Source organism: Lontra canadensis, unplaced genomic scaffold (assembly GCF_010015895.1).
Source record: "Lontra canadensis isolate GAN:19392208 unplaced genomic scaffold, GSC_riverotter_1.0 scaffold111, whole genome shotgun sequence".
NCBI classification, from domain to species: domain Eukaryota; kingdom Metazoa; phylum Chordata; class Mammalia; order Carnivora; family Mustelidae; genus Lontra; species Lontra canadensis.
In genome coordinates this window covers 3,569,379-3,591,844 of record NW_022631105.1, presented here as the reverse complement: position 1 = coordinate 3,591,844, position 22,466 = coordinate 3,569,379, and the positions used below count along the sequence as shown (strand labels likewise).

The 22,466-nt window shown below is 52.9% G+C and overlaps 1 protein-coding gene and 1 pseudogene across 1 annotated transcript in view; one reads left to right on the top strand and one right to left on the bottom strand.

Annotated features, from left to right (window-relative positions):
- Nucleotides 1-22,466, top strand: part of DPP6 (dipeptidyl peptidase like 6) — a 646,419-nt gene that overhangs the window by 5,867 nt on the left and 618,086 nt on the right.
- Nucleotides 3,048-4,122, bottom strand: LOC116856692 (annotated as a pseudogene).

Sequence of the window (22,466 nt, the reverse complement as noted above, 5' to 3'; positions counted from 1 at the left end):
AATGTAGTCGTGATTAGGAGATTGTCTAGATTGAAGGAAGTAATACTAGTGACATAAGCAAGGTCAGTGCTAGCTGAATGGTGGGTGAAGCCAAACACAGCATCATAAACACCATCCCTCTGCATCCCACCTTATATTTTTAAAGGCCCCGTGGATATACCTCATTCTGTCTCCGTAGTTACCTTGGCTAGGGAGGAAAAGCCCAGCTACCAAAGAGCTCATCTGCTGGCTTGAAAAATTAATAAGGATAAAACTAATTACTTTTCAGTTGGATGAGTCAGGTGTCAACTGTGAATGATAGCAAACAAATAACAGTGTGTTAACAAGCCTTTGGTCTCTAGAGCCAGTCCCAAAAGTATGTGTTTGCTTAAAGCCCAAGTTGTTTGTGGAAAGTGAACATTATGCCTTCTCCATGGATTTGAGTCCTGAGTAGCAGTAAAATATTTTGAGGTGGGCACGGAAGCCTACTTTATATGGCATGCCTTTTTTTTCTCCAGTGTTGCCAGCACACACTTTTAAGTAATTTACTTGTGTATGTTACCTGTGGATTTAAGGAGGTCTGAAGCATTAGAATAACATAATATTAATTTATATTTTTGACAATGGAACCAACTCATTTTTCCCTGTGAGATTAATACTCGAATGTCACCGTGTAGACAAGAATTTCTCTAGATGTTGGCTGTGGACGTTTTTTCTTCATAAAATAGAGCTTTTTAATTTTGTACCTAAAGCTTTTTCTTCTGTAGAGTCAGAATGATTAATGAGTTTAATTTTTGCAAGCAACTGGCAGGAGTTGCTGAGTAAGATGTACACGCTGATTGTATATAACCCCGTTCCTTTTAATTACTCTGGCGATAATGCGTTTATCAACCGCATGCGGAATGCCTCTCGGCAATATACGATATTGATCCCTTTTGCGAAGCGTTGCCTATAAAATAATGTGTACAGTAATCCCCTCAAATTAAATTCTGCTTAATAAATTTAGTGTTGAGGGCAATGACTGCCCATGTGCCATGGTATCCTTTGCTTTGCTTTCATGTTAAGCACATGGGCTTGATTTTTTGTGTACAAGTCAAAAGGGAAATAAAAGGTTGGGAGAGAGAAAACCACTCAGACTTTCTGGTTAATGACTTTTGGGACATTTATCTTTAGAATGATCTAGCGTTGTGAAATCATCTGAAATAGAACATTTTAAAATTTGATAACCTCTAATTTTACAAATGAGAAGACTACAAGTAATTATGTGACTCGTATTTGGCAAATCACTTGTGTTCTCTGGACCCCAGAGGAACTCAGCCTTCCATTCTCTCCTGTGTTCCTCTCAGTATACTCTGCAGCACCCTAATTGAGTGGAGGAATTAACTTAATTATATCACTGAGTTTAAAAAGTACGAACATTATGATATCTAACAGCCTCAATTAATTTGGTTCTAAATGGATGCACTAATTGCCACAGGGAAAAACAATTTGGCCACAATAGTGTAAGACTTTGCCCTGACTTGGTTTCCCCAATAGTTGTATTTATTTTTTTTTCCCCCTCCATGCCTTATTTGCTGCTTTTCCAGCAGCAGCCAGATCTGTCTGGAGCACAGGATGTGTTCGGTTTTGCCCCATGAGCGAGGAAGAAAGAGATAGAGATGTAAGTCTACGGGAAGATTAGAAGCTAGTAAGACCTATGAGGTGCAGATGGCAGAATTCCAGGTGCTGAAAACGCTGCGTCCTGGAGTCAGAACATCTTGGGGGGCGGTGATACTGGCAGCAGGTACTGGGGACGGACGCCTTGCACCAGCACAGAGCAGGGGTCAGAACTCGTAGGGATGCCAGGAAGAGGGGCTCCTGTAGCTATAGGTGCAGTGTTCTCAGGGCCGAAAATGGGGCCGAACTTGAGAAACGACCAGCTTCCTTTCACTCATCTCACATACGTACATAAATGGCTTGAAGGCATTAGGATCATTCCAGCAATATGTCGGGTAGTAGGAAAACACACACTCTCACACACACTTTTTTTTTTTTTTTAATTCAGAAGGAACTTGGATCTTTTGGGACATCACAGTCATTGTAAAAAAAAAAAAATCAATATGTAAACTTCCTAAAGGGCTCTGATTTCACTTAATATCAACTTGTACCTTAGATAGTTTTGGGTCAACCTTAATGTGCTTCTGTAAAAAAAAAAAAAGGGGGGGTGGGGATGAGGCGATATAGGTGTCTTCCCCAATTTGGAGTTGAGAAGACCAAGTAATTTCTTCTACCTCCTGTTGCTTCCTGTCTGGGAAGATTCATTTTACAGACAGAACCGCTGGGATTTACCCAGTGGCTTTCATGGAGCATCGGGAAATGCTCCATGTGGTGTGTGGTGTGTCCTTGTGGTGTGGTCCTTGATATGTTTCTATAATTGGGTGTCCACCGTACTTTATACATTGTATCCCTGATGTATTTAAGGTGACATCAGCCCGGGGGAGGGGAGGGAAGCGAGTAAGTGAGCAGCATTTGGGAGGAACCACAGGTAAGGGGCCCCATATAAGGAGAAGAGGGGGTACAGCAGAAATTCAAGGAGGGAAACCTCCAGCGTCCAGTCTCCTTAATCATTTCCCTCGTACACTCATTTTCCAAACTTGATTCAAACCTTTCATATGCTTTATGCAAACCCCCCCCAAAAAAATAAAAACCAAAAAATATGAGAAACCATGATAAAAGTCTTGAGGGGTGAAGTTATCTCATCTCTCTGTGAGACCTGTTAGATTTGCAGGTGTGCATGGCCCCACAAGGGACCCCACCGCGGTGTGAAGGGCTCCAATTGCTAGAGATACATTCCTTCCCTAATTGTTTTAATGTGATTCATAAAAAGATGCAGCAAAAGTTAAATGATACTGAAGTTCAAATTGATACAAAGTATCAATTTCAAAACCACGTCTAAGAGTGTGTGTATGTATTCATATGTATATTCTGCTCATAAGAGAGCAAATGGGTAAGTGGAATTATTCATGCTGAGGCAGATTGCTGTGTGAACTGGCAGCAGAAAGGGTTGGTAAAGGAAAGCAGAGAAACTCTTAAGAATTAGAACCAAGGGGCCCATAAGCATCTGGCTTCGGCTCAATGTTGTATCTGTGGGTAGAAATGTGCATGATGGTTGGGGCGCCTGGGTGGCTCAGTGGTTTAAGCCTCCGCCTTCGGGGGCGCCTGGGTGGCTCAGTGGGTTAAAGCCTCTGCCTTCGGCTCAGGTCATGATCCCAGGGTCCTGGGATCGAGTCCTGCATCAGGCTCTCTGCTCAGCGGGGAGCCTGCTTCCTCCTCTCTCTCTCTGCCTGCCTCTCTGCCTATTTGTGATCTCTGTCTGTCAAATAAATAAATAAAATCTTAAAAAAAAAAAAAGCCTCCGCCTTCAGCTCAGATCATGGTCTCAGGGTCCTGGGATCGAGTCCCACATCGGACTCTCTGCTCATCAGGGAGCCTGCTTCCCACCACCCCCACCCCCGCCCGCCTCTCTGCTTGCTTGTGATCTCAATTTCTCTGTCAAATAAATAAATAAAATCTTAAAAAAAAAAAGAAATGTACATGATGGGAACTCCAGGGATCTTCCAGATCCTTCATCTAAGGTCCTGGTCAACTGTGGCCACAGGTGACAGTCATCTGTATAGGCTCTTCTGTGCACAGTAATTGTTCAAATCTCAGATCCTTGGCAATCGTTAGAGCCACTGGATCCTTATGCCCTAATTTCTCAGCTTTAGCCATTACGCAGTCAGTGACAGGAGGGATACACTTGGCAATCAAACAGTCTGTCATCGACTGTCCTGAGGTTTGGGTCAATGGAACAGTTGATAAAGTTGGCATCGGCCAGGCTGTGGTGAGGTGGGCGTGGCTGTGTTACGTTGCAAGAATAAGCAGGAAGGGCGTCGAGGGATTTCTCTTCCCTTGATTGCACTGGTCGCTTTCTTTCCTTGGTTTTTGGGTTCTCATCTAACCTTCTCTTTAAGCTTCTGGTCTCAGAGACTCAGCATCCGCATTCGCGGTCGGACACTTCCGTGCTTTCCTTTGCTTCCCTGTGTTCACGCGGTGCTCTTGTTTCTTCCGGAGACGCCTTTCCCGATCTGTGCTTCCCTGTGGCCTCTGCTCACTGGCCCACATCACTGTAGCTTCTGAGAAAAGACAGAGCTGCCTTCACATCTGCCGTCGACAAAGCCATGTGGTCCCCTGTCCTCCCTTCTCCTTCTGTTCACGCCTCAACGATGACTTTCCTCTCCACCCACATTTACAGGTCTTCCTGGGAATCTGCATGGGGGGATTGCTGTAGTTTTCTAGGATGCTCGGGCTGCATTGTAGAACCCCGGGCTGCCTCCCCAGGTGAGCTCTTAGGTCCTCCTCATGCTCTTCCTAGCTTTTCCCATTTGCGCGTGTCCCCTCTCCCTGGCCAGGCGGGAGGGAAGTATGAACGGATGGATCCCAAGTGACTGTCCCCTGTTGGCTGCACCCCACGTGAGCCCCTTCCCACACCGGGCCATGCCTCCAACCATGACAGCCCCTCAGGAGTATGGGCTCAAACAAAGCTGCTGTGCCGGTAACGGTGCGGTGGAAGGACGGATAGGAGACGCCCCTGGGCGGGAAGTGCAGGAATGGGGCGGAAAAGTCAGACCGGTGCACTTTCTCAAACGGGCCCCGAGGCTAGCTGTTGGAAGGGGGCTGGCTTCTCCCCTGGGTGGGTGCGGGGGGTCTTGGGGCGGCTCTGCAGGTACTTTGGGTCTCATGGTTCTCGCCACCCCCCGCTGGGGGATCGTGCTCCCATGTCCTTCCAGTGCTGCGGGGCTGTACGTGACTTGGGCTGATGAAACGGGAGTGACGGTGTGTGGGCACTTGGAATCGGAGACCTTGAGAACCGGCCCAGGAGCTGCTGGTCTCTCCTTCCTTCTGCCACAGAGAGGAGCAGGATTTCTGAGAGCATCTGTTCAGCGGGGAAGATACAAACCGTGGTCTGTACAGCGCTGCGATGATCTCACTCCCGCGCCACCGAGCTGGAGCCCGTGAGGCCGGCGGGGCGAGCGTTAAAGCAGGTGGTCGCGCTGCGTCGTCTCTAGGCCTGGGTTGTGACCCCAGCTGTGGCAGAGCCGACACTTGCTAAACTCGTCTACGAGGTTTCACTCTGCCTTCGTGTTTCTCACCTATGACGTTTTCATCCTCCAAGACACTGAATTGGAAATTCCTTTGGGGCGGACAACAGATGTTGGGGGGCGTGAGTCTGACTTTATTCGGGTGGGCAAGTGGGACCAGTTCCCTGAAAGACAGGTGCACGTGCTGGTGGTGTGGGGGCACCGGGCGTGTGGGGTGGGGGCTGTAGGAGGGGGCTCGTATGTCTCTGGACAGCCGTGGCGGAAGCCAGCATTGGCTTGTCGGATGTCGCTCAGTGGGAGAGTCTCTGAGCCGGGGCTCTGGCCTTCGGTGGGAAACTCTTCAAGTCAGAGAAGTGGCAGCTCACGTGGGGAGGCTTTGACGGTTCCCAGTGCGGAGAGCAGTCTTGTCCCTGGGTCTGTCCTTGGTGTGTGCCGTGCCCTTCCGTCTTTGCGATTCGGGATGAGGTTGTTTGCACCGAGGGAACTGAAGGGTCTTACCATTGGCATAAGAAGAAATGTCAGCCAGAACATCTGGCTTTCGCCTCGTATCAGCATTTTCTCCCCGATCAGCCTCCTGCCGATGACCAATCTCCGTTTTATGTGTGGAAACATGTCATGGATTTCTCTTCTTCTTCTTTTTCTTTTTTTTCTAGATCTTTTAGTTCCTCTCAAATTCAGCCCCCAAATGACAGGTTATCTCTTAAAGGGAGAAGGGGATACCGTGAGAGACAGGGGTGCTGTTTCCATGGAAACGGGAGCTGGCGGTGACAAACAGGGGCGTCTGGCTTCCTTGCTGGGCAGCTGGCCTTACTGGACATGCAGTCGGTTCTGCTCTCCCTCCTTGCTGTCCTGTGGCTCCCACGGACTCCTGTTCCTGCAGGTACAAGGACAGCACTGAGCACGGTCCCAGCGCTCCCGTGCCGCCTCCCTGTGCTCTTTCCAGCCAGGCCCCCTCTGCTCTGACAGGTCTGTTTCCCGCAGCTGAGGAGGAAGCCGTCTTGGTCTTGAGGTCTTTTACTGCTCTTGGCATTGACCGCAGAGTCTCTAAAGCAGGCAGGGACCTTGCTTGGTCATTTCTGGCCCTCAGGGTCGACCACTTCCTCTTACAGACACCATTTTCCTACTGTAATGGACTCCCAGGGAAGGCTTCCCATCATCATTGCAGCTTGGCTCACTCTTGCCCATCCGTTTCGTGGTGGGCAAGCCAAGTCCATTGCTGTGTTCCCTGACCTCCCTAGGATGGCTACTCTCAGCGTCCCCTGCCCCACGTGATGGCCACAGGCCACTGCTGTGCTGGGAAGCCTTCAAGGGCGCCTTGCTTCTCTCGCAGTACAAGCCACGGTTCCTACAAGGACTGAGGGGCCCACAGCGATGTGCCTCCCCGCTCCCACCCTGTGGCCTCCACGCTGGCCGCTCCATATGCTGGAACGTCCCCCCCACACGTGTCCTTCAAGGCTTTGCCGTGGCGTTGCTTTCTCAGTGCCGTCTCCACTGCCCGCACTATTTAAACTTGCAGCCCACTCTCCCCTCGCTCCTGGGGGTCCCCAGGCCCTGCTCAAACGGAAGGTATCTATCACCTTCTGGTGTATTGTAGAATTTTCCTTTCTATGCCTGTTTTATTTTTGAACACCCCCCCGCCCCCCACCATCAGAATGTTGGCTGAACTTGTATAAGGATCTTCCGCTGATTTGTTCTTGATGTGTCCGGGCTCCCGGGGCAACATTTGGCCCGGCCAGGGTTCTCAGTGACTATTTGCCCAACAGTGAGTGAAATGAACGGGATCCTAACCTGAAAAGTCTCTCTTTGCTTCTGTCTGAATAATCAGGTTCCTTTGATCCTGCTCCCGGAACTCCTTTTGGAATTGAAAGGTTCTAAAATTAGGGCTCTGAACCTGTACGTGGCTGCTTACAGCCAGCTGCAAAGAGGTTCTCCTTTTCAGGACTTCATTTGTTATTTGCTTCTGACGACGCTCTTCCTGGTGGTCCATCCCAAGTCTACAGTCGAGAAGATAAAACAGTTATTAGGGAAACAGGAGGCTTTACCTTGGGGGGACCTGCTTAAAATGTCAGTATTCAGCATTTGTACTATTTTGTCTGAATTTAAAAACAAGCGTGAGTTAAATATACATTCTCTATGTATGACTGTTTCTGCTGATTTTTGTTGTGGCTATCAGCAAGAGGAGTAGGAGAGCAGGTCCTATTAGAGAAAATGTGGATCTTTGAGAAGAGAGCTGTATAAATATACGAATATGGTAAATTGTGTTTGGTTAGGAATTTGTATGACCTGGGGCTCCTGGGTGGCTCAGTCATTTAAACATCTGCTCAGGTCATGATCCCAGGGTCCTGGGATCAAGCCCCACATTGGGCTCCCTGCTCAGCGGGAAGCCTGCTTCTCCCTCTCCCACTCCTTCTGCTTATGCTCCCTCTCTCACACTTTCTGTCAAATAAATAAATAAAAATCTTTAAACAACAAAAAAAGGAATTTGTATTACTGAATTCTCAATTTAAGTGAAAAAACAAAAACAAAAACATAACTCCACATCCAGAGAGGTGACCATCTCTCTTTCTGGCAGATAGAAAATCCAATCGGGAGTATTTTGAACTGTGTGTCATTAGAGCGATGCTTAAGTTCCCAGACCAAAATGCTCAGTTTTTGCCAGAGCAAGTATTCCTGGATTCTGTAATCTATTGGTAACTGCCTGGGGCTCTTAGCTGCCTACGTACCCATTTTTATGATAATATAATCAGGACTTATCAGGCCACCAGGAGGTGGCCGAGACAGGTGACCGGACCTGTTTGACCCTGACTTAGTGCTGCCCCGCTGGCTGAGGGGCCTGGCTGGGGCACCCCCCTCCAGCTGCCGACTCCAGGCCACAACGAGACACTTGGATTTGAGTCTCTGTAAATAAACTGCAGGATGAAGATTTGCGGTTTCGTTCCTGTCGCCACAGGGGGTTGGCGTGCAAGGATGCCGGTGAGTGCTTGCGGATCTTCCCCAAACTGGGCTGAGCTGTCTGACAACAGCAAGGAAGGCACACTGGCCATCACCTCGGGATATGGCCTGTGTCCTGGGCACACTCGGGAGGGGTCACAGAGACCTGAGGAGGGCTGCCTCCTTCATCCAAACACAGGCTAATAAGCATGCGTCGTTCTGGAAGCATCGGGGGAGGCCAAAGTGCACACAGTTTGAGCGAGACAACGCGGCAGATAATAAGGAGACGCTCGGGTCGGCTCTCTGACTGCAGCGTCCAAGTTGTCAAAGTGCCTCCCAGCACTTAGGCCCACCAGACTCAGAAAAGCCTGTTTTCTGCTAGGAGTACTTTAGGAATGGGAGTTAATGCACCAAAGTTCCAAGTTCCACATCCAGTCCGAGTCCAGGGAAAGGCCCCCACCCGGGTCTCCAGCCCTGCGAGGCCCAGTGAGCTCCGGATGCCCGCAGAGCTGCTGGCCACTGGAGAAGCAGCCAGGCTGGGGTTCCACCCAGGACGTCCCCCGCCGTCCCTCCCTTCGCATCTCAGAGGAGTCCGGGTGTTACCCGGGTAACCCGGGCTTACCCCAGGAAGCGAATTCCCTGCTTTTGAACTTCCTTTAATTTATGAAATTGGGCCAAATAATTACAGTATCTTTCTCACCCGTTTGTTGTGAGGTTTGAGTTCATACGGGAGACGCACTTAGACGACCACGTGGCATGCCGTGAGTGACTGCAGTGGCTCGAAGCCGGTCTTGCAGGACGTCGTCGTTCTGGAAAGGAAGGGTGTTGCTGGTGTGCCTGTAGGGCCAAGCAGAGCGGAGCTGGAGGTGTGGAGAGGGAGGGGACGCGGTAGTTCCCCCACCCATGATCACACGTGCCCTGTGATACTAACCGTGTACTTGAAACCTAACGGGAATCCTGATGGGTGGGTTAATTGAGGGGTCTGGTTACGACAGCTGAACGGATGGGCCAGTGGAGCCCGAGCGAACCACCCTTCCCCTCCGCGTGGCTCTGCTCTCCATCAGCCCGGTGCAGCCTTCCCGGAGGAAACACGGGAGTTTGGAACAGGATGTCCTAAGTCAGGCTCCCCACCCAAGAGGACAGTAGATGAGCGAGCACAGTCCAGCCCCTAGTGTAGCAACAAGGGCTGTCGTCCCGACAGAGAACACGGACTCGCTCTCCAGGGCTGCTCACGGACATCCTCCAGGGCCAGTAACTGCCTTAAAATTCAAGCGGGAAGGGGCACCTGGGTGGCTCAGTCATTAGGCATCTGCTTTCCGCTCAGGTCATGATCCCAGGATCCTGGGATGGAGAGCCGTGTTGGGCTCCCTACTCAGAGGGGGGGCCGGCTTCTCCTTCTGTCTGCCCCTCCCCCTGCTTGTGCTCTCTCTCTATCAAATAAACACATAAAAATCTTAAAAGATGCAAGTAGGAAATGGTTGTTGAGAAACATCACTTCCCTTGGAGGCCTTTTTATGAACTACTTTACCTGGTAAGTGCTCAGCACCGCGGCCGGGCCGGGGCCCGGGGGAAGGCGTGGGAGAACCCTTGCTGAGCCCGCTGGAGGCGAAGGAGGTTCTTACGCCGGTGGCCCAGCCTGAGAATTTGTAGCAGGAATCCCTGGTGAGCGTGACCTTGGGGACCAGAGTGGAAAAGTGTGGAAAACAGTGGAAAATGGCCAGATATGGATCTGACTACAGCGATCTCGAAAACAACATTCTGTGAACAAAGGTCTTAAACCGCTTCTCATGGGCTTTCTCAAATGCCTCTGCGGGACGCCTCACTTTCAGTGACCTCGCTTTAGCCGTCACGTCGGCCGCATAATGATATGAATGTGTTCGCTTAAAACGTTCCGGAAGTCTCCTGGCTCAGGCCGCTGCCCCCCGCCCCCCGGGTGTATCAGCCGCGCCCTCTCTTGGAGTGGTTTCTGCAGCTCTCTGAGTTAGGGAAGTCTCTTGAGTTTGGGGGAGTGTCTTCCCAAAGGAGACAAACGGCCAGCATCACATTCAGGACTCTTCGGAGAGTTTTCTACAGTTTTCTCCAGACTCCGAGATCTTCAGGATCAAAGTAGCCTGGAACCGGATCATGGGGTCAGTGACAGCCGTGGAAAAGTTATCTCGTGCCATGATCAGCCCTGTTGGTCACGGTCAACCCTGTTGGCTGGACGGCGGGGCATTGGCTCGTGTGCGCGAGCGCCCCCTGCTGGGCCAGCCGCTTGCGGGGTCACCATTCATGGAGCTGAGAACCTTGAGCGTTCTGGGCAGAAGGCACCTGTCTCAGTGTCTGGGGCTGTGTTCCTCGCGGCCAGTTGCCCTCCAAGCACCGGTGTTTCCAGAGAAGGGCGTCCGCAGGAGGCGTGCATCGAAAGGCTTCGAGAACGGACGTGCACCTCAGGAAGGACTGCAGGAAACTCTCCACTTGACCCTGCTCACCTGCAAGGCAAGAAAATTGCAAACTGGAGGGGAGCCAGGCCACGATGAGAAGGGAAGAGTCTGTGTCTGTCTTTGGAAAAGCTCCCAGGAGTTCTGACAGCCTTGATCTGAGGGATGAGCGTCACCCATGTTTCCTTTCATGACACAAATCTAGCTCAACGTCGGAAGGTCTGAGCGCACCCATTCTGAAGCATCAGCCCCTGGCATGTCTCTGAGTCTCTATGACTCCAGGACTGGCCTCTGCTCACGCTCGTGGAGCTCAGACAAACATCTGGTCACTGGTGGAACATAAAATGTCACTTAAAAACACAATTATGAAGAACCTAATCTAATCTAATTCTTTTAACATTGGTAATATGTGTCTGTATTTAACTGTCAACTTTACAGCTCCTTCAAAATAAGATTGGGTCTTTGTTAACACAGAACTTAGGGGAAACCATGCATGGGGACTTGCCAGGCTGTCCTTTCAAAAATCTCCTCTTGTACAGAAAAGTGTTTGTGGCTTTAAAAAGTTTGGGAAACACTGACTTCTTAAAGCTCACCTGATTTGTTTTAAATAAGAATGTCAAATGGAACAGCAGCACCAGAACTAGATGTGTTTATGGCAGGATTTCTCCCGTGTTTGTGTCTGTCGATGGCAGTGGCTGTATTTTGGGGGCAGATCATGGGTCAGGAGGAGGAGCTCTCCATCCCTGGCTCCCGCAGACTCCTCTCCCTGGTGACCTGACCTCATCCCCAGGTTGAGAATTCAGCCTGTCTCTGGCAGTGCTCGCGTTCTGTGGCTGTTACAAAGCACTGCATTGTTCTGGGTGTCTCAGAGCAACAGGCACGTGCGCCCTCGTGGTTCTGGAGGTCCCGAGTCTGGAATCAAGGTGTCGCATGCTGTGGCTGGTAGGCCAGTCCCTCCAGCCTCTCCCTCCATCTTCACACAACAGCTCTCCCTGTGTGTCTCTTCCCTTCTTGGAAGGACAGCGGGCACTGGATTTAGGGCCTAGCCTATGCCTGTGTGACCTCACCTTAGCTAATTACATTTCCAAATAAGGTCACATTTTGAGATACCAGAGGTTGGGATGGCATGTCTTCTTCTCCTTCTTGTCCTCCTCCTCCCCCACCTCCTCTCCCCCTCTTCTTCTTGCAGAAGGGGGATGTTGCACAATTCAACTCGTAACACGATTTACTGACGTTTGTCTCAAAGCTTATAGCTTCTAGATTATTTAAAATATTTGGAGGATTACCACCCATCTTACTGGAATTTTAAGGAACCGTATCTTTGTCACTAAGTTTGATTCATCTGCTCTGAGCAGTGGATCCATTATGAAATCACTACTGCCATTTTACGGGTGCTCTCTGTGTTTTGGTGACTTTTCCTTGGGGAAAAGCAGTGGGGGAGGAAGCAAGGGAACTGATTTGGGTATATATAATTAGGACAGCCCCCATGGTGAGATTGTGACTCACTGGGCTTTGGGGGATGTGCAGCCCCGCAGGGACACATCTCGGCTGGATGCAGTGAACAGGAGCGGGGCTGTCCCAGGTTAGTTAGTGCCCACCACGCTTAGGAAACGGCAGTGAGACAGACGTTCCAGTCCCAGAGGAACCTAGACCATCCCCATTTCTGTGGATGGCTCACTTCGTTCCGACAGGCCCCATTCTCAGATGCTGCTGTGTTGGTGTGGGAACCAGAGCCGCAGCTAATAGGGTGACCGCCAAACTCCCGGGCACGTGCACCTGCTTCTTCCGTCCTGCCGTTCAGAGCCCTGGGGCCTGTTGCCGGCAGGGTCCCTGCTGCTGGAGGAGGCATGGCTTTATTTATATTTCTGATCCTGTCTTCCCACCCCAAATAGATTGCAAACATGAACAATGGGGACATTTGGAATTAAAGAGGAGAAAGTTTCCAGACTGCAAACAGAAAACCTACGTGTCTACACCATCATGGCGTGGAAGTATCCAGAGTGTCATGCTTGAAGGTTTCCAAACAACACCACGTCCAGGCCTGGAACCAGGGCTGGCTCTCCTAGTGGGCAAAGGTGCTGGTCTCATTATTCCTCCCTGGCCCCTAAGGTGTGAGGCATGTGGGAGCCAGCAGGCAGGGCGGGGTGCATACTGACTGCTCGCATGAGGTCCTGGGAAGCCAGCCCTAACCTGCCTGTCCCAAACCTGTTCCCACAGGCGTGGCTGGGTGATGCCAGGTACTGTCCCTCATTTGAACTGGTGGGTGTGAAGCCCGGGAGAACCCCAGCAAGCAGCATGGGGTGGGAGTCCTGGGGGCTGCAGGGGACGTGCCAGTCCTCTCCCCCTCAGTACCCCCCACGCCTCTCTCCGTGGGCCTGGCCACGTGTTATTTCTGTCCCTGCTCTCCCGATCCCGAGCGTCCCTGATGGACACTCGTTGCACGTATGTGGTTATAGGAATTTCTTTGTTGAATGACGCTTTGCCCTCTCCCCCTTGCAAATCGGGTTACAGCTTATCCTCTGCTATTCCACCGGGAGCTTTTGGGGGAGGGAGCCTCACGTTATGCCCCCTCTTCCTGAAAGCCATCTTCGTCCCTTAATCTGGATTTAACGTCGCTGTGACAGGCTCCTAGAACACCCTGTGCGCACAGCTGTGGGACTGTCTACCACACCTCAAAGAAAATTGCCTGTTTTTTTCTTCCTTTTCCATTGGAATCTGAGCTTCTAGAGAACAAAGCATGGGGCGTGGGCTTTCTGGGGCCAGAGGAGGGCAAGAGAGCTACGTGTCCTGTCCACCCCCAGCCCCTCCGGGATCCGGCGCCCTGCCTCTTACCGGGTCGTGACTCAGAATTTGTGTCATCTGCCTCTTCTTGCCATTCTGTTCATTGATTATTTCCCCCAACGATCGGTCCAGGATAGAAATGAGGACGTCGATGATACAGTCCCAAGGCCAAACATCCCCCCTCCGAGGGCACCCCCAGAATCACTGGCATTTCTGCATTATTCATTGTCTCCTTCTCAGACACCTCATCTCACGCTGTGACCAATTTAAAAGGAATGAGGTTATTTTTAAGATGTGTCCTTTTAGAAAGCGGCAGCCACCTGTCCCTCGGGGTCTCCCGCTCCTTCCCAGGCAGTGGATGAAATCCGTGTTGGGGGATGAGGAGTACGAGGGAAGAGTTTATCGGGGAAAGAAAGACATATAAAATGTCACATGCCACGAAAACCAGCGTTGCCTCGCTCTGCCTTTCGTCCAGTCGGGCAGACGAGTAAGCCTACAGCTCGGGGGACGTTTCCTGCCACAGATCAGCTCTCCCAAGAGGACCCCTTTAGGCTGACGGGTGGGAGTCGTGGCCTGGCTTGTGGGGCGGCCCCTCCCTCAAAGCCTCCTTCTGTGGGCCTGCATCTCAGCCACCTGAGCCCCTGGCCGTTCCTGCAGCATCCCGTGCTCGGCCTGGCCTCCATGCCTTGAGGCGCACGGTTATCTGCTGTGCCCGCTCCTTTCCACGGCTAGACGGTGCGTACCCTTCCCTGGTGATGGTTGAGCTGTGCAGGTGCCGGGTTCCCCAGGAGGTCAGTTCTGGAGATCGGGGCTAGGACAGCTCATCAGTTCCGTCCTCTTTGCCCAGGGCAGTAGGTGTTGGACACCGAGTAGCCTCACCCAGGTGGTTTCTCCACACAGCGGTCTGCTCAGAGCTCTTCGACGGCCAGGGCGTGCGGTCTGCGCTTTGGAGCCCTTGTGCCTGACGAGAGCCCTGCTTCGTGACTTGTTGGAAGAGGCACGTTTCTCTGGATCATTTATCAAACGTCTGCACCTCTCTGCATTTTGAAATCAAAAATCATCAACACCAGGAGAGATGCAGCTAAAACTGACTTCCGGATCGTGGTCTGGCCCAAGGACTGGCAAACGGGTCTGGAAGAGCCAGGTCGTGAATGCCACTGTTTCTGTGGGTGTTCTGGTCTGTCCCATCCGCGGGCCCTGCGGGGGTGACCTGGAGAGGCTGGGGACAGTGAGCAGGTGTGGCTGCCTTCCAGCAAAGCTTTGGTCGCGAGGTCAGGGGCAGGGTTAGCCCGTGAGACGCGGTTTGCAGACTCTTGCCTGACCTTTGGATCAAACCCGGCGACCCCAACAGTGTAGAACGTCCTGTAGGAGGTGTCATAGCCAGAGGGTGCTCCGTCCCAGTCCTGGAGGCCGCTCTCCAGGGCAGCTGCAGAGAGCATGGGTTCAGACCCCAAGGAGGTCAGCACGAGATGCTGACAGGGGACGCTGTGGGCAGTCCTATCGGGCAGTGAGAAGCGGCCGGTCCAGGGAAGATGCCAGGGTCAGCAGCTAGAGCCAGGGGTCCCCGAGATAGAGGAACCCAAGAGCACAGGCAGAGGAGCCTGCTGGTCTCACCCAGCTCCGGGCCCAGCACTGGGCTGACCGGTGAGGGGAGGACATGTGGGGGGTGGGGCAGGACAACCGGAGTGGCTACCGTCATCCGTACACCTGAGCTCCGTTTGGGGAAATCAGATTTTTGTTCATTTCTGTCACTGTCATTAGGCATCACCTGGAAGGGATAGGAAGACATTTGTCATTTTAGAGAAGATTTTTACGAGGACATATCGGTGCAGTCTAAGACAGCATTTCCAAGCCTCTTCAGTTAATGCACCAAAATTGCCCTTGTTTGGCGTCACTAAAAAGCTCCGTGAAGACACATAATCAAACCTCCCCGTGTGTCTCCAGCTTGGTGGGTCTTTCCCCCATCCTGGCAGCCACACGCCTTTTCCACCCTCTCTGCTGGGAAGTCCCACCGCCCCTTCCGGACCAGCCTGGGCCCTTCCTCTCTGGCATTCGGTGGTGGCGTCTGAGGTGCTCAGGTGCACGGGGGCCCTGCCCTCCCTCGTCTGCATATCCGCAGCCGTGGCTCGAGGCCGCTGTCCCGTGGTGGCCATCCTGTCACGTGGCCTGGCACTGGCCCAATGGGGGCCCATTATCAAGGCTCAAGGGCACCCTCTGGGATCCTCTGAGACTGGGCCAGGGGGACCTCTGAGACTGCTGTTGCCACTGTCCCAGGTGAGGTCCCGGGACGGCCGTCATGTGGTGTCCCAGCATGGCCACCTCCCGGCCCGCGTGGACACTCACTCTCGTTCCTCCCATTACCGTCGTGCTAGGCCTGGCTCACTGTCTTCCAGTCGTGAGCGACGGACACCTGCCCAAGTGGTTTACATGACACAGTCCCAGACGAACAAGCCAGCAGCACTGCTGGGACAGAGGCACGGGGGGCACGTTTTGGAACTCGGGTCACAAGCTCTGCCATATGCTGACTCAGGTGTTCCCAGAGCAGAGAAACAGGCTCCTCCCCTCTTGGGCCTCGGAAGCTGGGCTGCAGGCGCCTACCCGGGCTGTGACACCGCAGGACCGTCTCCCTCTCCAGGCTGGTATCTGGGAGTGAGGTAGCGCTGGCGGCATGACGGGAAAGGCCAGCAAGTAGGACCGAGCCAGCGGGGACATGGGTGAGCCTGCTGGCCAGCACCGGACCCCAGGTCCCCTCAGGGGCACATCAGACGGGTGGAACCTGCATGGGGCCACTTCTGCTCCGCCGGCAAGAGCCCAGCGGCTGGGGATTCTTCTGAGCCTCCTGCGTGGGAGCTTCCGAATGGGACCGGGTTTCGTCCCCAACACAGGCCATCCCCTATACCCCACCTGCCCTGGGCACCCCAGAGTGGCCGTGCTTTACACGTTGGAAACCTCTGTTTCCCACTAAGGCTCTTGTCAATCTGTCTGTAGTCACTGGGATAACCAGGAGCCATGACCAGATTCCAGCTTGCTTGCGACCACGCTGGGGTGTGAGCTGGACGCGTCCGTGCCCAGCAGAGCCCGCGGCCGGTCTGCTCCGGGCCGGGCTGCCAGGACTCGGCTCCCGGCGGTGGCGCACGGGGCACACGGAGGGAGGTAGAAGCTGAGCTCCCCTCCGGCTTTCGGGTGGAAGGAGGCTTCATGAGAAGGGCGTCCTGGAGCAGTGCCTGGGAGGCTGTGGGGTTTGGGCCTGTAGAGCGGGGATGACCACAGAGGAAGGGAGAGATTTTCCGTATTCCGTCCTCACGTGATCGACTTTAACCGTCCACCACCTGCGGCCCACTCAGGGCTGATGTCATGGGACACAGAAGTGCTCAAGGTGGGAGACACAGACGTGCAAGTGAGCCAGGGAGTCGGGCCTGTCCTTGGAAGCGTCTAGGGCAGCACCGTCCAGAACTTTCTATGCTGATGGAAAGATCGTACATATGCACTGCCCTTTTCCGCCGCTGGGAGCTGCGTGTGGCTGTTGAGCCCTTGGGACGTGCCACTGAGTGTTAAACTGTGGGTAGTCGATATGAATTTAAATTTCAGGGGCGGCCGGTGGCTGGTGGCGACCCTGGGGGGCAGCGCCAGGCGACAGGATCGGGATGGGAGTCTGTGTTCACGGAGGGAGAGCCTTGCGGAGCCCTTCACGAGGCTCTCCGTGCGGGCGGGGACTCGGTGGGGCACTCGGCGAGCACAGCCACCCTCGCCTGGAGTTTCCTCATCACCTTGGCTTCTTGTTAGCAGGTGGAGGGCGCAGAGGGCCCGACGAGGGCAGGAAGAGACGCTTAATTCTGTCTCGAGGGAGCGTTTCCTGGGAGACACAAGGGCCTCCGCGGACTCTTGACGGATTAATAGATAATCGTGGGAAGGAGGGGAAGGATCATTCAGGCTGAAACAATGGTCCCTTCAAAGGGACAGTGGCAGAAAGGAGCTCAGCGCACTCGGGTCCTTCGGTGGCCTGAGGGATGGCGTCCGTGGGGACCGGGGGCAGGGAGGCATCTCAGATAGGTGGGCTGTGGTGGCATCTTCCGTGGCATTGTGGCCTGAGACCGTCTTTCTGAGGAGAGGGAAGGTCATTGCCATTTGAAGCAGACATGTGGGCAGGTCTTTGGGTTTTTTAGGAAAAAATCATTCCAAATTCAGCCTGGAGGCCAGACGATGATGTTGGTTGAGGGAGGGGGAATTTGGGGGTGGGTAGGAGGAAGGTGTTGTCGACACGCAGCAGCTGCGTCCTGACTGAAGTGAGGGGCGGCACGGCCGTGGGACGGGGTCACACACTCTCCATCCGGTGTCTCCTCTGCTTGTGGCGCTGGTACCTGTTGCTCTGTTTCCTTCCGGGGTTTTGCACGTGGAAAGGAGGGGAAGAAGGGGGCGGGCACGAGAGGTGTTTCAGAGGCTGAGTAGGACGGACAGAATTTGGAGATCGTTTAGGCGAGAAAAGTGAGGTTGGTCGGTGTTATGGACTGAATTGTGCTGAATTTGTACGCTGAAGTCACCTTAACCCCCAACGTGGTGGCAACTGGAGACGGGCCACTGGGAGGTCGTAGGGGTAGATGGGGCTTGGGTGTGGGGCCCTCGTGACGAGAGTAGTAGGGGACGCCGTTCTCTCTCTCTTGGCCGTGTGCGGACACTTGGAGAAGGACGCTGTCTGCGAGCCGGGAAGAGTGTCTTCACCAGAACCCAGCCATGCTGGCAGCCTGATCTCACACGACTCGCTTCCAGATCTGCGGCAGAATAAGTCCAAGCCCCTGATTGTCGTATTTCATTAGAGCAGGCTGAGTAGTCTGGTAGGTCCGGGAAGCGGAGGCCTCGGGCCCCTTCAGGGGTTCACCAGTGTGCTGAGTGCAGGGGCCGGTGGGAGGACCCAGCTGGGGGACACACGAGAAGCTGGAGGTGACGGACCCGGGATGCAGGGGTGTGGGCTTCGGTGTCGTTCCTCTGTTGCTGATATTTGAGTTCCGGGAAGTAAGATCCACCCCGCCAGCCCTGCCATGCCCACGTCCAGGAAAAGTGGGTCGTGCAGCGGGAAAGGCCAGCTGGAGACAGACTCGGGATGCTGGAAGGTGTTTACCTGTATCTGGCAGAGCAGAAGTCCGGGGAGGAGGACGCGGGTGTCATGGGCTCCACGGGGAAAGTAGCTTTTTGCATAAGAAGGCGGCTCCTCATGGGCAAGTGCTGGAGAGCCGCAGTGGGCCCGTGACGGTCGCTGGAGGCACCGGGAGTGAGGAGTCCAGAGCGGAGGCTGCCCCGACGTGGAGGAGAAAGTCGACCTTTGAGCCTGGGGCACGGAGGAGAGCCCTGGGGGGCACGGTGAGCCTCGTCTGTTGACTTGGGTCCTCATTTCCTTCTTTACAGTCTCCGAATTGGGAATTAACCAAAGGGAATTGTCCAATTGCAAAGACTTTTGGTCACCCCAGCGTGGACATGTGCATATGCACAGATGAAAGCACACACACACACACACACACACACACACACCCCTCTTGTTAGAGATAGAAAAAAAATGAGCTGCAACAAACATGTCAACCCTAAGATCTCAGGGCCGGTCTGAGGCGAGGCACTGTGCTGTGCGGGCCTTGCGCTCGGGTCCGAAATCAGTTCTCAGGATGCGGAAGGGCGAGTGTGTCCGAGCAGTGCTCCCTACGATCCAGTTTGAGATTATTTCTGTCACTGAAAAGAGGCTCAACTTTTTCTCTTTCTTCCTTCCTTCCTTCCTTTCTTTTTCTTTCTTTCTTTCTTTCTTTCTTTCTTTCTTTCTTTCTTTCTTTCTCCTTCCTTCCTTCCTTCCTTCTTTCCTTCTTTCTTTCTTTCTGTCTTTCTGTCTTTCTGTCTTTCTGTCTTTCTTTCTGTCTTTCTTTCTGTCTTCCTGTCTTTCTCTTTTTGAATTAGCAGTAAAGCCCAAAACAGAAGACTCTGAAGAGGACTGGCTCACTTGGGGTTCGGTGTTGTGACGCTTTATAAGGGTTAATATCTGAGCCCCAGTTTGAGAAGAAAGCACATCTTGAAACTGTGCAAACGATATTTATGAAAGCATTTGACCCATTATCCGTTCATATTTTGGAATTTGAGGAATTCAAGGTTGTCACAAACCACTGGTCATTGTTCTCTTTTACTGACACTGCGTTTCATCATGAAGCCGCGTCCCCATGTTCGTCAGGCTTCGATGGAACAGTAAGTCAGTGTTTACTCTGTTCCTCCTCAAAGAGGCGTTTTCCTTTTTGTAGAAACGCAGCTTTGCAAAATGCCTCGTGTTATGGGGGACTCAAAAAGAAACCTGTTGGGGCGCCTGGGGGGCTCGGTGGGTTAAAGCCTCTGCCTTTGGCTCAGGTCATGGTCTCAGGGTCCTGGGATCGAGCTCCACATCGGGCTCCCTGCTCTGCGGGGAGTCTGCTTGTCCCTGCTCTTCCCCTTCTTCTCCCCAACTCCGTGCTCTTTCTCTTTCTCTCTCATAAATAAATAAATAAAATCTTAAAAAAAAAAAAAGATCCGATCTGTTTATTTCCAAATTTCCCTTCAGCTTCTGCATTTGCTTCTCCTTGGTTTCATTTTCCCGAATGCCACATGATGGTCATGCAGAATTCTCACAGAAAATAACCAAGTCTGTTCTCTTTATTAAAATCCATTTGAAACCAGGATGGTTCTCTGTTGCCAGGAAATTAAAATGAGTAGCACAGAGCATTACTGAAATATTTTGGTTAATCGAGGATGTGGGGAACCGTATTTGTTCATTCAAACTGCGTCTAATGAAGTAGGTTATCCACGGACCAATCTCTTGAAAATTAGCTAATGAACTATAGTATATAAAGATAATATCATGGTATTAGCGGTAGACAGTCTTTCTTAATGCCTTTAAACCGTCCTTTGTGATGAAAGGCAGGCTTCAGAAAGATACAGGATAGGGAGCAGGAATGCTTTGATACGAAAGCCGGCAAGAATTACATAGGATGAACTAGTACCGTATTTTCTGTGTGCACGCGTGTGTACTCTGTGGATGCTGACTCAGTGATCCCATGACAAGTTTCAGTTTGAGAGGCTGAAACAGGGCAAACGGGTTGTGTCACGCAGGGCTCACGAGGGTCATCCCTAATAAGGGAGTGATTTCTTTGGTTGTTTTCACTGACTGTTAAAATTGGTCTGGGGTTTGCTAGAAAAAGGAGAAAGAAAAGATTTGCCTTTTGCCTGCTGTGTGTCAGGCATTTTAATCCAGACTGAATTTTTCCCCATAATAACCCAGCGGGGTAGTTTTCTGATTCTCATCTTTTAGACGTGGAAAATGTTGAGTGTCAGAGAGATTCAGTGATCTGCCCAAGGCGTCCTGGTTGCCAGAAGGAGACGCGCGATGGGAACACAGAACCCATGTGTCCTCTGCTTCTGTGACTCCCACCTCCAAATATCACACCCTCACCCTTAGCTCCCGCTGCTCCATGTTCATCAAACTAAAATGGGGCAACAAGTTTATGGAAACTTCAAGCAAACCTGAGAGTAGAGGGAATTACATACTCAACTCGCTACAGTCCTTGTCCTGCTCTGTCCCTCTCAGCCCTCGCTCCGTCCGTCATCGTTGACCGCCACTGCGATCCTGAAGCGAATCCCAGGCATCGTGTTGTCTTTTGTACACGAAAAATATTGTGCCACATGAATCGCCCCGGTCCTGTGTCTGCCCCCATTTTATGACAAGCCTTCACACGAACTCTGTTCTCCGACGTCTTCCAGTGGAACGTGTACCTCTCTCATTAACCAAAAAAACAGTTTATTGTAGAAAAGGGGACGGGGTTTCCTTCTTTCTTTTGCTTCCCTAAGCAGGGAAAAATCCAGCCAGTGAGATTAGTGTAAAAGTCTCAGCTTCTTGAAAACGGAAAAATCAGTTTGAAGCCAGCAAGTGTCACCCCTGGGGTAGCTGCGTTCCGACCACAGGCCTGACGCACCTGCCGGCCGGTGGAGGGAAAGCCGGTTCTGCAGTTTGCACGGGTGGACAGCAGAGGGCAGAGCGCACTGATCAGAGCTTGCTTCTGGGGTTCGTGCGGGTGCGGTGAGGCTTGAAGAGGAAAAGCACAGCCTAGGAAGGAGGATTCCTATGCCGGCAGACGGGGATCAGTACATAGGGGAGAACTGGCCGGACAGAAGGGCCTCATCAGCCTGATGGTCTCCTGCTTGCCCTTAAATTCTGCACATCATTTCAGGATTTTCTCGAGCGGCTCTTCTGTGAAGGAGCAGAGGCTCCCCGGGGCGGGGATATCTGATGATTTCAGGATCGCCAGAGCCCTGCCCGGAGGCCTGGCCCTTCCGACGTGCTGACAGCAGGCCGAGGGGCGCTTCACAGAAACCTCCGGATTCGCTCACACCTGAAGGACGAATTCTGAGTGACGGGCAGGATTTGATTCCGTCAAGTCCGGGAACTATCCCGTAGTGTAGTGGCATTGATGAAAACCCTCCATGGTGCTCGGGTCTGCCGTCTGTCAGGCCCACACGGCAGGCTCCGCGGGGTCTTTGTCCACAGTGTCCCCCGTCCAGCACGACAGGAAGCGTGGGGAGGAGGCGGGGCGCTGCCTGCCCTGCTGGGGGTGCTTCCCCACAGGCTGTTGTGGTTGTTGGTCGTGTACCGAGGGCCGCTGGGCTGTCCTGAGGAGGGTGCAGGTACGGCGGGCCTGTTCCTGCACTTGCTTACTTGGCGAGCTCGTCCACAGGCTGCACACCGGTGCTCCGGGGTGGGCTGCCCTCTCGGGGGGCTGATCGGTGCAGACGGAGAAACATCCATCTGAAGCCAGACCAGCTCTGACTCTGGTCTGCAGCTGATTGAGTACTGTGCCCCTGGGGACTCTGGGCCGGGAGGGGGAGCTGGGGGACCCCCTTGTGCATGGGCCCTGCCAGCAATAGAGGGGCCTGAGGGCAGCTGGGGGAGAGTCCCTTGGCCTCCGGGTCATCCTCCCGCCTCCAGCTGGTCGCTGTTGCTAGCTTACGTAGGCAGTGTAGACAGCTCTGTGTGGCTGCCGTCCCTTGGGTCCCTAAATGGAGGAATTCAGATGTGGCATTGCTCTGTGTGGCAAGCACGTTCTCCCCAGCCAGGGCCCTGCTCAGTTCACGGGACCACTGCTTGTCAACCGTCCGGCCTCTCGGCCCCGTTCCGGTACCTTCTGTGGCCTCCTGCCCCCTGCCTGTGTTTGCCCTCTTCCCTCTGACTGGACTGGCCTTTCTT